The following is a 16,413-nucleotide window of genomic DNA, read 5'->3' as shown; positions in this document are numbered from 1 at the left end:
TGTTTCTTAACTATCTTCGGCATCATAGAATTTCTCTTACTAGCATGACACTATTATATCCAGGAAATGCAGCACTGCTTTCTTTTCTCTATGCAAGAAGCACATAGTCTCAGAATCCAAAGCTATTTCATTTAAACTTGATTAAATTGGGATGGGTAAAGAACCTCTTACTGGTATTACTGGGTTTCATACATTGAGTTTTAAATTCTTATTTTTAGAGTATTTTATTTAATCTAAAACAATTAGCCTATTTTAAATAAAGATGTTTTTCTCATTGAAAATATGAGGAATTGTATGCTTATTATTTACATATTTGAGTAGTTAAGAAAAGCATACTCATCCCTTACCTTTGCTAGTCATTAACTCATTTTATTCAGTTCATTTATTTTTTCAACCAAAGTTGACTATCTACCTAAATCCTACACAGTGGGCAGGGCATCAGGCATATAATTCCTTCTTTCGAAGATAACAATGGGGATGATTGACTAGATAGAGAATCACGATATTAATTTTAAAAAACAGCCACTCTAAGCCAAGATCAGCTACTTTACATATATTATCTCACATCGATACTGCAACATAGATACACTCAATCCTACAGTACACATGAAAAGCGCTATGAAAAGACCAAGCACAAGGTACCCTTGGAATCTCAGAGAAGAGACACCTAATCCAGCATAAGTGGCATGGAAGACGAGGAAGAATCAGACAAGTATTCTCACAACAGTATCAAAAATGCAGAACAAAGTTACCAAGAGGTAGGAACAACAAGAAAAGACATGGAATAAGTTCAATCCTATGAAATATAACATGGGAAAGGAGGTATAGAAAATGACCCTTGCTTGTCACCAGGGTCTGGTGTGTATATGTCAGGGCTATATTCCTAAATTAAGAGACTGCAGGTCCAGATTTGGTTATCCCTAAAAATTTGTTTCCTATTCTACTCTCTCCACTTCCTACTAAGTTGCCTAGCCCCGGCTTAGATTCCATGGAACTCAGACTCTCCTCTATCCCCTGATGAACACTTTAGGGATACAGACAAGGAAAAAAAAGTCCTGAGATGCTTCCCAACTGGCATACTTCAGGAGCCTTAACAGGAGCAAGTTGCCACAACTTACTGACTTCCTCTCTTCAGGCAGAGCTCTGCTCTCCCCATGACAAGAGCTGGAAGAGAAGATGCAGAAGATAAAAACTCAGTCTATCTATCTCAGTGACTTTGGCATAGGTGAAAGAGCAAGAGAATGACTGTTCCATAGTAGCCAACAGATTAGACCCATTTTAGACTTCCAAACAGTGTCCCAAAAATACAAATGGTAAAAGACATACTGACAGATATAGGTTCAAACCTTGACATCACACCTTAAAATCTATGAGCCTTTAGATGTGAAACTTAATCTGTGTGTGTGTGTGTGTGCGCGTGCGCATGTGCACACACTGATTTCTACAGTGGAGCAGATACCTGGCTCACAGGGTTAATGTAAGAACCATGAGATAAAATACACAGGCGAAATTTTTGAATCATAAGAGTGTTCTTCTTTTCCAGCTGATCCATTTCATAGAAAAAAATCAACAAAACAGCAGCAGTAACTTTGGAAGAATGGATTATTCCCATAATCTGATGAATTTGTGCTTTTTCATGAACACTATACACATTGCCCTTCTGGTCTTTCTTTGTCATTTATCTCATGCATTTGTGAGACCTCATATGCTGGAAAATATTGTAATATCAAAGGCCAAAGTTTGTGTCTGCTATTACTAGGCTGGGGGGTTAACAGTGGTAAAAGCTAAATCGAGGAGTAGTATCATGTCGAGCCCCTGAATGAGCTCTCTCCCCAGCACCAGCACATTGAGCAGACAACAACATTGCCAGAGAAGGAGGCTAAATGTCACTGGCAGAAAGGGTCATCTTAATTATTGAGCATTCCCTCTAGCAGACATTTTCATGAGAAACAAATATCTTCATACTATGTCCTATCCTGAGAGGTCTGTACAAATAATTTTCTTCTGGACCCTCCTTATAACCAATCTTCCAATTTTATTCTTTCCAAATCCCTGGCCTGGTGATTTATATGGAATACCCTGATTGAATACCCTGATTGAGAATTCTGTATCTCAGGTCATCTCTTCTTCCACACAAAATAAAAAATCAGATACACCATTTAAAGTTCTGCCCCCTGAGTATATTGACTTTGCATTTTTGGCTGATACCAGACTACCACACAGAAACCCATGAACTAGATGCACACTCTTTCCTCTCCATAAATTGGTCTCAGGAAGGGTGGCCATGTAAGTGATTCTCTACTGGGACATTTTTGACAATGAAAAGGAGTGTTGTCAATGATTATGCTGGACAACAGTTATAAACTAGTACTACCTATGACAAACCTAGATATCTGGTTTCTAGTCTCATGAAATTCCCTATGACACATGCGTGAATTGAAGAAAAGTCATCAAAGTTATATCGATGAAGTCTGTGCGAGTCTGAAGAGTTGCTTCTGCAATTGTGTCTGCCAGACCAGGAGTCATATTTATCATTTCCATTGCTGCCATTTATGTTCATTTTTATTATTTAGTGAATCATATAGCACCTAGTCCAAGATGGATATGTCAAATGGAATAATCAATCACTTGACCTCCCATTGTCTCTAGCACAGTCTAGTAGAAAAGCAAAAATTACTTTTCACAAAGAAAATCCTAAAGTTCTATGCTGTTATTCTCCTGTCAGGATTGGTCACAGATCCCACACTGTGACCACATAAATACTTCCAATAAATTGGAGTCTTCTGGGTCTTAATGCCCAAGTGATAGGAAAGCTTACATTATAGCATGGACCCCTTTCATGCTCTAGGTTCTACTCAAAATTGTCAGCCTTTCAAGTTATACAATATGTGGCATATGTTGTTTTCAAAACACAAAGAAGTTCAAGAAACATTGCACTTCATTTTTCTTATAGGATAACATAAGAAACAACAACTCCAGCTCTACCAATATGCCTCACACTACTAGACCCCTAGAAATGCCATCACAGTCCACAAACTTTTATAGTATTTATATCCCACCCTATGACTTTCTACTCCATGTTAATCAAATCCTGCTGCGTTAAGTCTTCAATGTCCTGGGCAGTCATGATGTCATCTGGGATATGAAAATGATCAAGAACCCTCAGGACTATATTATGACAAATTGCACAATAGTTGACATAGTTCTATGATAAAACATTAAAAACTGGTGTTGTTTGTATCTTTTACAACCAAACTGCTTCTGATTTTTATTACCGATTGGATTAGGAAAAAGCATCTGCCAGATCAATAGGTACACACAAGTGCCATGGACTATATTGATTTGCTCCAAGTAAGTTACAGCTGCAAAGAACTCTGCAACTGGCGACACTACCTGATTGAGTTTACAATATTCCACTTTGACACCTCATAACCCATTTAGCTTTTTTACCAGCCAAATAGGTGAGTTAATTGGGGAGGTATTAGGACACCTTCTGCTGCATCTCTCAAGTCTTCAATGGTAACAGTAATCTCTGCATTTCACCCATAGTATTTATTACATTGTTAAGACCAAGAAGGAAAGTATAGTTCCAGGGGCCTCCTTCCACTTGTCCATTCCCACTATAGCATTCATTCCACTGATGTAGGAATCATTGTGGAATCCTGCCAGTTGGTAGGTGCAACTATTCTTACCATACATTCTGGGACTGGAGAAACTACCACATGATAGAGCCACGAGATCCACTGTTAGATGAATAGGAACCAAAATCCCATCTCTAATATGACTTCTATAAGCATTAATTAGTAAACTATGAAGGCTTTTTAGGTTCATAATCACTATGTAATAACCACAGAATGCCTGGGTATTTTCCTTTCCCATCCCACCCTACACTGTCTCCCTAGTAAATTGTTTCAGGACCCTCTAGAGAAAGCTTCAGGAAACTTTGATAGTACACATATGTGGCCACATTGCAGAGTCCTCCCTCTTAGGGATCTGGTGTCCACCAGTTGAGGGGCTCTAAATCTGAAAACTAGATAAAAGACTATGAATTCCACTATGATAATTTGTGTTAGGTTCAGTGAAACTAGAATTTGTTTCTGAAGCAGCACTGTAACAGATTGCTCATCTTTTTTTTGTTTGTTTTTGTTTTTGTTTTTTGTTTTTTGTTTCCTAGACCTGTGATCAACTAGTGATCAAAATAGAACATTACTGGTCAAACATCCTGATTAACCCTCCATCCTAGTTTGGAAAGAACTTTTAATGACTGGGGGCTGTTCACCTCTGCTGGGCCAAGAAGCAGGGGACATATCCTCAGATGCCACATCTTGTCTTGGCTGTAGCCTCAATACCACCTGATTGGTAGATTCATGTGAACTTTTAACAATTGAATAATGTTGAAAATTGATCCAAAATTAAAAATGACTTCTCTATCAAGCAGTAGAAAAATTCTTTTTTTTTTCACTTTGTCAATGTCTTTTATTATAGTTCCACTTTTCCAGAGTATTGCAGTGAACTTTGTAAGAATACATGAGTATCACAGTTTTCTTCCACAGATCTAAAACATCTTTCAGTGTTATGGGAAAAACAAATGAATACACAGGAATATGCTCATCACTATGGTCAGTTCCCTTTGGTATGGCACACATATGAGTCATCATCTGTAAGAAATGTACCACAGAAGGCACATCAGTCTTGTGCTCCACAAATACAGAACTAGCCACTTCAGCCATGCCAGTGTTGCAGACAGCACACCTCTTAAATAACACATTTGTCTGTCTTTTTTTCCCCAATACTGTAAATTTCAAGGATGAGGCGATTATTCTTTCTACATATAACTGTATATTTGATGGTTTATGTTAAAAGTGATCAATAATTATTTTTAGGAATATTTTAGTCAGTTTTTTCACTGCTGTGACTAAAAGATCTGACCAGGACAATCATAGAGGAGGAAAAGTTTATTTGGGGGTTTATAGTTTCAAAAGTCTTAATCCGTAGGCAGTAGTGTTTCCCTCCGCCACACTCTTCAAACATGTTCAGAAAATTCTTTGTACCACCATCCAGTCGCTAAATTCAGTGTGGGGTAGAAGCAACACAGAAACACAGAAAACCGAAGAGAAGGAAGCCTCATTTGGAAACTCTTTCTCCTTGACTACTCCTGCCCCCTATCTTTCTACTTGTTTTAATTTTGTTCTGAATTTATAAATAGTGAAGACCAAAGAAAAAGCCTACATTTAGGCGCTTTAAACTGAGACGTTTGACTTGAAAGCTGCTATTGTGTGGAGGGGAAAGTACATCAAGTTTCTTTCTGATTCTTTTCTAAAACAAGATTTCTCATATCTTCAGATTCTAAAGTTTAAGACAAATATAAACATACCTGCATGTGTTGTGTAAGAGTCACAACATTGGCGTTTTAAGAGGTTTGTTTAGTGGTCGTTTTGCCACTGGAGTTGACTACTCAGAAGATCTTTTCCAGGGCTTTAATATTATATTTTTGATCTGTCACTCTGATGACATTACTTGTTCATGCATGAGACCACCTGTCTTTCTGGCTATGACCTTGTTATAATTTATACTCACTGTTATTACCTATTTAGGTAGCATCATAGTGCCATTATTCAAGGACACTGAATGAGCTATGTCCATTGACATAGCTCTTTTCCCTTTACCCCCCTTTTCAAATGTGACAAATACTTTTATGTTCCCTCCCTCTTCCCCTTTTGGAAGTGCGTCAGGCACTAGGTAGTTTAGGGTGAGCAATCCAGGGGACTATGAGACTGAGCCACACAAAGCTGGGCTTTTTTGTGCTTTATCACGAGGCATGTTACTGTCCAGACTATTTAAGCAACTTTTTAACAAGAAAATGTCAAGGGAGAGCCAAGTAGTAACTTCAAGGAGTTCAGAAAACAGAGGTTATACTCTGGGATCTTGGCCATGAGGTTGGATGCCTCACCTTGCTGAAAAGAGACCATGACCTAAATGTCACAGCATGACTTTGTTCCTATTGGATTTAATTTTGCAACATCACAGTCAGTTAAGTCACCTCCAGTCCCCTTTGAAAAACACAGAGCACCCACCACAAAAAGAAGGTAGATTTGCTTTGCCACATACAACTCAGACAGAGCTTGAATCTCCAGGATATGTAAAAAACTCAAAAATACCAAAAAACAAATAACCCAATCTATAAATGGGCTAAGGCAATCTCAAAAAACCAAAGGACAAATGATCTCGCTGATAAGTGAATGATGACACATAATGGGGGGTGGGAGGGGGGCAAGAATGGAGGAAGGAGGGACTGTATAGAGGGAAAAGAGAGATGGGACGGGTGGGGGAAAAGGAAAGAAAAAAAAATAACAGAATGAATCAAAAACTATTACCCTAGGTAAATGTATGATTACACAAATGGTATGCCTCTACTTCATGTACAGAGAAATGAGATGTATCCCATTTGTTTACAATAAAAATTAATTTAAAAAAACAAGCATATAATCTAATATGGCACGTGACAAAAATGTAAGGTATACGTACAATGGAAATAAATTAAAAAATTAAGCCATTCTTTTCTGATTAAAAAAAATAAAATAAATGGGCTAAGGAACTGAACAGATACTTCACAGAAGAAGAAATACAATCCATCAACAAATATATTTTTTAAAATGTTCAACATCTCTAGCAATTAGAGAAATACAGATCAAAACTAAGATTTCATCTCACTCCAGTCAGAATGGCAATTATCAAGAATACAAGCAACAATAAATATTGACGAAGATGTGGGGAAAAAGGTACACTCATACATTGCTGCTGGGACTGCAAATTGATGTAACCACTATGGAAAGCAGTAGGGAGATTTCTCAGAAAACTTGGAATGGAACCACCATTTTACCCAGCTATCCCACTCCTAGGCTTATACCCAAAGGACTTAAAATCAGCTTATCATAGTAACATAGTCATATCAATGTTTATAGCATCTCAATTCATAATAGCTAAACTGTGGAACCAACCTAGGTACTCTACAACAGATGAATGGATAAAGAAACTGTGGTATATATACACAATGGAATATTACTCAGCACTAAAAAGGAATGAAATGTTGGCATTTGCCAATAAATGGATGGAGTTGGAAAATATTATTCTAAGCAAAATAAGCCAATCCCAAAGAACCAAAGGTCAAATGTTTTTTTCTGAAATGTGGGTGCTAATTCACAATGGGGGAGGGAGCTAGGGGAGAATAGAGGTACTTTGAATTAAACAGAGGGGAGTGAAGGGAGTGGAGAGGGCATGGGGGTAGCAAGGAAAATAGAATGAATCATACATTATGACCCTATGTGCATATATGTTTATACAACCAGTTTAATTCTATATCATGTACAACTAGAAGAATGAGAAGTTATACTCCATTTATGTATGATATGTCAAATGCATTCTATTATCCTGTATAACTAATTAGAACAAATTTTTAAAAACAGAAGATAGATTTGGAGAAAGCTGTCAGCACAATTCCTTTTGATGGCTTTTTTAACAATGGGCTCCTGTGAACCACAGGAGATTCCTGGCACCAGCCCTTCTTGTTCCACCATGATGCTATAGACTTTGGTATCTCTAAGGAGCATGTGCTGAAATCACAGGGAACCTTTCTAGTTGGCATAGCTCCTCCTGAAGTCATCATGGGATGAGCCAGCATTGTGGAGGTGGCACAGGGAACCAGTGACACTGGAATGGCAGATTCCACTGCTGGAAAGGCTGTGCCTTTCAGGAAAACCTGCCTACAGAGCTTAGGGAAGAAAAGGAAGAAGACAAGGAGGAAAAGTTGCAGTTAAAAGAGGAAGAATTTCCTTCTTTGAATTCAGAAGCTGGCAAACAGAGCCAGTCATGCAGACCTATAGGGAGCCCTTCCAGAGGGTGGAAAAACCCACATATTGCCAAGCAACCCTCCAAGATGCTAGTTTTCAAAAAGTTTCCAAAGAGAATCCTGTTGTTGGTTTCTCTGCTGCATTCACCTCACCTGGGTCTCGTCATGCAAATGGGAACAAATCATCAAACAAATCATCATGGTTCCGAGTGTCTATACCTGCACCACCTCCTTCCAAGACCAATGCATGGAAATCTAACAGAACCCAAATCAGAATCCCCTTCCTCTAGCCAGAAGTCTGCATTTACTAATCCAATCTTTGTTACCAAACCAGTGGTACTAGCTGGTGGCACAGTTCTAAGCATTCCCAAAAAGAGTCCCTCCAACATGACCCTTTCAGTTGAGATCAGCCCCTCTCATCTGACCAAGCTGACCCACAAAACCAACAATAGCATGAGTGAGTGAGTGCCTCAAGTCTCAAGGATGACTAGAATGGAGACTTCTCAAAGAAAAGAGACTTATATAAGCTGGAGGATTTGAAGGCCAACAGCGCACCTGAACCAAGGCTGCCTTCAGAACAGTCTTTCTCTCTGTCATGGAGGAAGTGTGTATCCTGTTACACTCTCTAGAAGCAGAGCACGTGTTTTTGAAAATGATGAGAATTGCTTTCCTCTCCGAAAGAATATGCTTGCAAAGAATGGCTTTTTGCAAAGCTTCAGTTTCAGCCTGCTCTCCCTTTGGAGAAGCACTTATAAAGCAGTATTTGAAGTCTCAGGCAGAGAAACAAGTAACAGTGAAATATCAGATGATGAGGCCTGGAAGGAGACACATATGCTCACAGTAAATCTGACCTAGTAAACTTGTCTTCTGTGTTTAGGAAATATACAAAGAAATCGTTCTTTCCCTTTTCCTTTACCTTTACTTATGGTGTTGAATACTTCATGCACAAAGAAAATAATCATGTCCCAAAGAAAGAGCAGTAGGCATGTTCAGCTTTTGTCATTGTTCTTCATTGAAGTTTGTGTGATGGAAAAGGTTTTTTAAATGCACACACACAGTTCGTGTGGATGCACAGGTGGGAGCTGGCGCTGCAGAGATACAGAGAGGAGGAGACACTGGTCTACAGCAACAGCTTCTACAACCAGTCCCTGGGGTACTAAAATCCGTGCTCCAGCAAACATTGTCAAGGACAAAGTGACTATTCAAGTTATAATTATCTAAATCAATGCTAATAATTTGGATATTTTGTTTTATTTTTGGCTGCTTGGGTAACTTCAGCCCTTAACAAAGCACATGTGATTTTTTTAGGGCTTTTTTTTTTTTCTTTTTCCTTTTTGGGTACAGCTGTGAAATATTTGGATATAGGAAATGTTGTGTTATTCTTGCAACCTTGATATTCAGGGTGAATTGTAAAATATAAACTTTTGTGAGATTTCAAAGATCATTTTGACAACATTATTTACAGAATGAAAATATGTGGTTATCACAAGCCTATTGAGGGGAAAAACAACTGCAAAAAATGACTAACTTGGAATAAATATTAAGCATCAGTTTTAAAAAAAACTCCATCCTATGGCTTGTTATGATCATTCATTGCATCCTCCTTGACCTTAAGAGATAAGCATCACTGTCTGACCTCTATTTGTCCTTACCTATTTCCCCTTTGAAAATCCAAAGAAAAATCCTTCATTATATCTCACCTATGGAAAATAAAACCACAAAGATTTTTGTTTCTTAATGTTTTGACAAAGGAATATTTTCTGGGCAGGAAAGGATGAAGAGTGAATCTGGACTGATAAACACATAACATCTCCATGCGACTGAATATTAAGTGCAGCACAACCATCAGCTGTGTGAAGACAATAATCCAAAAACTTTTGTGTGGGGGGCAGGTACTAGGGATTGAACACAGGGGTGGTCTACCAATGAGCTACTTCCCCTGCCTTTTTTAAATTATTTTTTATTTTGAAAGACGGTCTCACTAAGTTTTCCAGGTTGGTCTAAAACTTGTGATCCTTCTTCCTCAGGCTCCCAAGCAGCTGGAATTACAGGAATAGATCACTGAGCCCAGTAGAACAATAATCTTTATGTAACATATGAAAAACCTCTTTAACTTACAAGTGACACTGGTTTTCCACTTACAGATTGAAAGAAGAGCTTCCTTTTGAAATAAAATGTTTAATGTTTTATGAAAGAAAAAATATTAAATAATCCAGATTGTAACTGAATGTGGCAATAATCATAAAGATGACTATGACTGTGTACATAAGTAATTTTGAAGAAAGCAGTAATTTAATCTTTTCATTTATGATTGAGGAGACTAATGCCCAGACTTCAATAATTCTTTAAGCATTCTTATAAATATTATTTTGGAAGAGTCTGTATTATAATGTATCCCTGACTAGAAATAGTAAGATATGATGGAAAGATCTTAGTTTAATCATAGTTTACCCTATGGTTTTAAAACTCCATTTAGTCTTAATATGGTATTATTTGAGATGGAGCAAATATTAAAACTAACCCAGACTTACCATCTACATTTTATTAGAACTTGAAATATTCTATCCAGAAAAATAAGTCTCAAACACATTAAAACTTTGGGTTTCTAAGTGTGTTCCTCTTCTATACCAAACTGCTCAGCACTAAAAAGCTGACTCTTATAGAGAGCATGTGGCTATCTGTCAAATGACATCAACAGACAGCAGTGATGCATTTTGCAAAGAGGGAGACCAAACCAGAAGTTTAGACAAATCTTTTTTTTCCATAACCATTAGCGACTTGGAGAAAAGTAGAAACAGCAGCACAACCACACTTCACAGAAGCCAGACATTAGAAACAAAAACTTCTACCTTTGAGAAATGACCATTATCAAGCTGTCTGTCTTCACACCTTTTGCTGATGCCTTCAGTTCTCTCCCCGTACTTTCATCTTTCCCCAAGTTTCAGCAGCTTTCTACCCAGAGACCCAGCTAATAACCAGCTTGATAATGACTTAAAGATAAGTTGCAGTGAGCACAACAAAGGAAATGAGGGTGGGTTTTTTAGAGTGGATGGGGATTTACATTCTAATTTATTCACAAACTAGAAATGCAAGGGTGTTGAATATGTGTTTTGGGAAACCTGGCATTTAAAACAAGGCCAACCCTGAAGTTATGTCTAGCACACTTTGGACATCATTTCTATATGACTGTCGAAGGCTTTGCAACCTCCATGAAATAAGGAGGACACATTCCCAAAAGACAGAAATTTAGCACCTCTATCATGCAGGCTACTGTTATTCCTCCTCTTGTAGGAAAAAATTGAAGGAAGAAAGAGAGAAACACTAATGGAGACTTTCTGTTTTGGTTCTCTAAGGTTTTCATTTAGATCTGCCCAATGGTCAAACATCCCAAGTCAACTACTGTCAAGCCAAGTTCACAAAATGTAGTTTTCCCTTTGATGGGAAGATTCTAAAAACAGATTTTTGCATTCTTTTCTACAGTTTTGGGATTATTATGCAAGCATATATTTTTGTGAAAGATCCCATGTTGGTTCTGTTACCTATCTCACTCTCCTGGAAGACACATTTGCTCGGTAAAAATCCAACTAAATGCCACATAACAAGCACTATTCTAGGCATTAGGAAAACAGTAGTTTTTTAAAAAATCAAATCATAATTCAATGTGAGGTTATGATAAACTCTATGGAGAAATCTAAAGCACAGTGAGAGAAGAGAGAAGGAGAAGAGATGTGGGCTGGTCAGAGAAAGCTCCCTGAGAAAATGACCTTAAAATAGAATGATTTCAAAACTGAAATATCCTTAGAGAACAGTTAGTCAAACACACACATTTTTCAAAACCCAGTTGATAAAAAACTTGCTCAGAATTGCCCAGAGAGGACAACAAGACCCACAATTAGAAACCAGCCTGATGTCTCCCTGACTAAAGCATTTACAGTCTGGTTTCTGGGTTAACATTTGCCACATACTGAAATACCTTCTTGGTTTCAGTGTTGTTCTGGTGGGGGGAAATTTTTTTAAATTAAAACAGACTCCATGACTGATTTCATTAGAACTTGAAAATATTCCCTCTTATATAGGCACTAAACAGCAATATAACACAGCAGTTTAAATTCTAATTCTGCCCCTGCCAACCTGTGGCCCTGTTACTTAATTTTTCTATGCCAAAACAAAACAATAATAATAGAGTCCAACAATGAGGGATAAGAGAAGTAATAAAACTAAACATGTAAAAAACTTACAGGTGATTTACACACGTGAAGAACTCAATAAGGGCAGGGGCAGGCACCATGGCACATGCCTGTAATCCTGGTGGTTTAGGAGGCTGAGGCAGGAGGATCTCGAGTTCCAAGCCAGCCACAGCATCTTAGTGAGGCCCTAAGCAACTCAGTCAAACCCTTTCTCTAAATAAAATATTAAAAATGACTAGGATGTGACTCAGTGAGTAAGTACCCCTGGGTTCAATTCCCAGCACACACACACACACACAAAACCCTCAATAAATAGAAGGTATTACTGTGCTTTTTCAGAATTACTAAGGTTTACACTATTGCCTATTATCCCAATTGTAAAAAGAAAAAAAAAAGTTCATGTAATATTTGTTTAAGATTTGCTATCCTATTATTTGTCTTGTTTACCTCAGTGTCTCTAAGGCCTACAGTACCTGACAAGAATGCATGTTCGATATTTACTAAATTAATTAATGAATTAAAATGCATAATTTCTAAAATCATTGGAAAGGAAAACAAAGCTGGTTCAATTCCTGGTACCAAAAACAAAATAACAACAACAACAAAAAAAAAAAAACGAGAGAAGTTTGGGTAAGCAGTAACCTAACTTTATTTTACATAACCAGTTAAGTTGCATGATCCCCTACTTCTTCCTGCCCATAATCACTTATTGTAAGAATCAAATTCAAGTAAGTTTCTGTGGTTGGTCTTAATTCATTAAACTAACATATTTTGGGAACCATCTAGGCCCTGGCACTGTACTAGCCACTAATGATATCACAAAAATTAGATACATAGACATCATGGTAAATGTTACCACCAAGAAGACAGAAAAGCCTGACTGCTGGGAGAGAAGGAGAATTTTTCATAGAAAGGATTTTTGAGCTGGTTCTTTTAAGTGATGTGGAGATGTGTTCCACATAGAAGAAATAAAGAGGATATTCTAGGCTCAGTAAACCGCACATGTAGACACAAATATGTAGAAAGATCTGAAGAATCTAGAAAGGAAAAATGGAACACTATGACATGAGTGTCAAATGTCAGGGAAAATTATGTTTCTGTGTTAAGAAAAAAAGGAGGCAGAGGTGACTTGTATACCAAGCTAAGAAACAAACATTTTAAACATTTTGTTCTATAGCTCTGAGGGAAACCCCAAGGGTGTTCTAGGATCATAAATGGATTAGGGAAAATTACCCCTGAAGTAAATGGAAAATTGAAGGTTGTACGTGGATTAGAAATAGTCAGGCATAGAGTTAGGGCTATCTCCATTTTTTTTTTAATCTCTGCTCTATCTTCCTGACTGTGTATGTATGATACTTTCATTATCACTCTTCCTCTCTTGTAGTCTCTGCTCCTCTCAGTATTTGGTATACTGAGTCTTCAACATGTAATATGACATCAATTGTTAAGAATTGCTCAAGCCATTCGTGGTGGCACATGCCTGTAATCCCAGCAGCTCAGGAGGTTGAGGCAGGAAGGTGACAAATTCAAAGCCTGCCTCAGCAAAAGCAAGGCACTAAGCAACTCAGTGTGACCCTGTCTCTAAATAAAATGCAAAATGGGGCTGGAGATATGGCTCAATGGTTGAGTGCCCCCAAGTTCAATCCCCAGTATCCCCCCCCAAAAAATAATTGCACAAAAGAAGACATTATGCAGTGAAATGCACATTAAATTAAAAGTCAACATCCCTAATCTGATTCTAGTCAGCAGTGGATATGATGGAAAAATCAATTAATCTCTCTAGAGCTTAGTTGTTCTTTATATAATAAAAAAATTCAATGATTAGATTTTATTTAATTCCACCTATGTCAAAAATATTTCTAGGTGCAAGGAATACAATAACAAACAAAACTTCCCTGCCTGTATAGAACTTACATTGTAGTAGAGAAGACAGACAACAAAATTTAAGCTAGAAAATATGAATTGGGAATGAATGTGATAGAGAAAAATGAAGCAGGAAAAGGGACTAAGAAGAATGATGAGGTTACATTTTCATTAGGTAAGCCTAGATAAGAAGGTAGCATTTGGGTGAAGGCCTAAAGGAGACAGGGGAATAAGGCATGCAGACCTTGAAAGAAAACGTTGCAAAGGACATAGCCAGTCCAAAGGTCCTAAGAAGCGTGCCTGGTATGATCCAGATAAAGCAATGAGGCCTAAGTGACTGGAGTAGAGAAGGGATTGAGAATTGTAGGAGCTGGGCATTAGAGAAGTTGGATCTGATCCCATAGGACCCTGTGAGAACGTCAAAGCCTAGCTTTCACATAGATGCATAAGGAGCCATTAGAGAAGGGTTATGGTCTGACTTATGTTTTTAAAGTACCATTGACTGCTGATTTGAGAATAAACTAAAGAGAGACAAGAAACAGTGGTGCTAGTAAGATGGTTAAGATTGGACCACAGTGGATGGAGATTTGTAAAGTGGTCTCATTCCATTATGGCAAGATTGCAACAAATCAACGGGTCAGTCTTGAAGCAGGACATGAAACATTTATTCACCAGTAAGTGGTCCAGATTCACCAGCTGGCAGGGTGGAGGGCAGCTTGCAAGTCTACATTCTCCGACTCCCTCCAGGAGTTAGAGCATGTCAATACATTAATCATAAGTGGCTGTTGCTATGATTCAAAACCATAAACAAAAATCATGAGATCTAAAATCATAAGCAGAAGGGGAAGTAGGTAGAAAGGACCCTAGTTGAGTACAATTTAAAGAATGGTTACTAACGTCTAGACAAACATTAACATTTTATGCAGTTGGGTTACATTGCCCAAGAAAAATGGGAACCAATAAGAGAACAATTTTATATTGTTTAAGAATTGCCGTTTTGTGTTGCCTAACATGCTATGCTAAGCAACTGTTGATGGGTACCGGGGAAGGGGCGTTCCCATGGGGGAAACATTTCTTACATGACATGGAGTCTCAGGGTAAAAATGGAGTATGTTTGATCATTTACCAATATAGCTTGGCACATAACAATTCTAGATCTATCTTGACAGGATTTGCTTGAGAATGAGAGAAGAGAGAGGAGTCAAGGATGACCCCCAGGGTTTTAGGTCTTCAGAACTGAAACAACAAAGACACATCTCTTTATATGACCCTTAAGGTCTTTTCTGACTCTGAGTTTCTATGATTTGTAGAACCTTTTTCTCTTTCTTCATGGTGGAATGTTTTACTTATTTAGAAATGAGTTATTACATACTACCTCTTTTAAAAATTCTTTTCTCTCTTCAGAAAGCTTTACAATATGGCAAAGTTTTTTTCATAAAACATTGAAAGAAAAAATATATATATAAATAAAAAATAAAACACTGCCTTTTTAAAAAAAATCCAATCTTTTCCAGTTATTTATCTTTCAAATGATAAATTGTGCTGTGTTCCCACTGTTTCCTATAGATGAAGCTGGTAGATTCAGAACAATCTTGTCCTGAGAGGAAGACAGAAAAACCAGTTTACACATGTGTTAAATACCTACTGTTCAGAGTTGGGAGAAAAAGATAATACATCTGTAGTATGAAATGTTGGCATCCAAGGACACAGTAGACTAACATCCTAAGGGTGGGCTTATGAGATCCATTCCCTATGAATTTGGGTGGTGAATGGTGGAAAAGAGAACCCATATAATATATAAACAAAGGGTTGTTTCCCATGAATATGGGCCCATTTAGGAAAGGAAGTCTGAAATATGTGCATCATTTGAATAAAGATGTGTCAGTGTATGTGCTAACACTTCTGGAAAAAGTGATTAGAGAGTGTCTGGCCAGAAATGATGTCATAGACTCAATAAGCATCAACTTACTCAATTATCTAGTCTGCCATAATTGTTTATTTAAAGTTGGTTCATTCTGCCAGAATGAGCTCCATTTCCAATACCAAGAAAGTATTCATCTATTTTTCAAGAAAAGTAAAGCTTTTCATTTTTTTCACTTTCCATGCAATTGGACTTTCTAAATATTTTAATTTATGTCAGTATTTGAAATTGAAATTTTATAAACCAATTTCATTTTAAGTTCACACCCCACTTCATTTTTTATAAAAAAAAATTATGTTAGTGATAAAGAATAGTGGATTTCATTGTGGCATATTCATATATGCATGTAACATAATTTTATTGATTTCACAGTACTTCCCCTTACCCACCTCTCCCCCCTCCAAGTCCTGATCCCCTTCCTCTACCCTAATGGTGTCTCTTCTACTTTCCTTTTAATAAATATTTTGTTGGTGCATTATAATTATACATAATTGTGGGAATCATTATTACATATTCATACATGCACACAATAAAACAATATAATTTGACCAATACCATTCCCCAGTATTTTCCCTGTCCCTTACCTCTTCCCTTCC

The 16,413-nt window shown here is 37.4% G+C and overlaps 1 pseudogene across 1 annotated transcript; it reads left to right on the top strand.

Annotated features, from left to right (window-relative positions):
• Positions 1–686: 686 nt before the first annotated feature.
• LOC306669820 (vasculin-like protein 1) lies at positions 687–8,475 on the top strand (annotated as a pseudogene). Its single transcript has 2 exons — positions 687–758; positions 7,445–8,475. The product of its transcript is annotated as a vasculin-like protein 1 (transcript).
• The last annotated feature ends 7,938 nt before the right edge of the window (positions 8,476–16,413 follow it).

The sequence above is a fragment of the Sciurus vulgaris genome (genome assembly GCF_902686455.1).
Source record: "Sciurus vulgaris genome assembly, chromosome: 9".
NCBI classification, from domain to species: Eukaryota; Metazoa; Chordata; class Mammalia; order Rodentia; family Sciuridae; genus Sciurus; species Sciurus vulgaris.
This window is presented reverse-complemented; position numbering and strand designations above follow the sequence as displayed.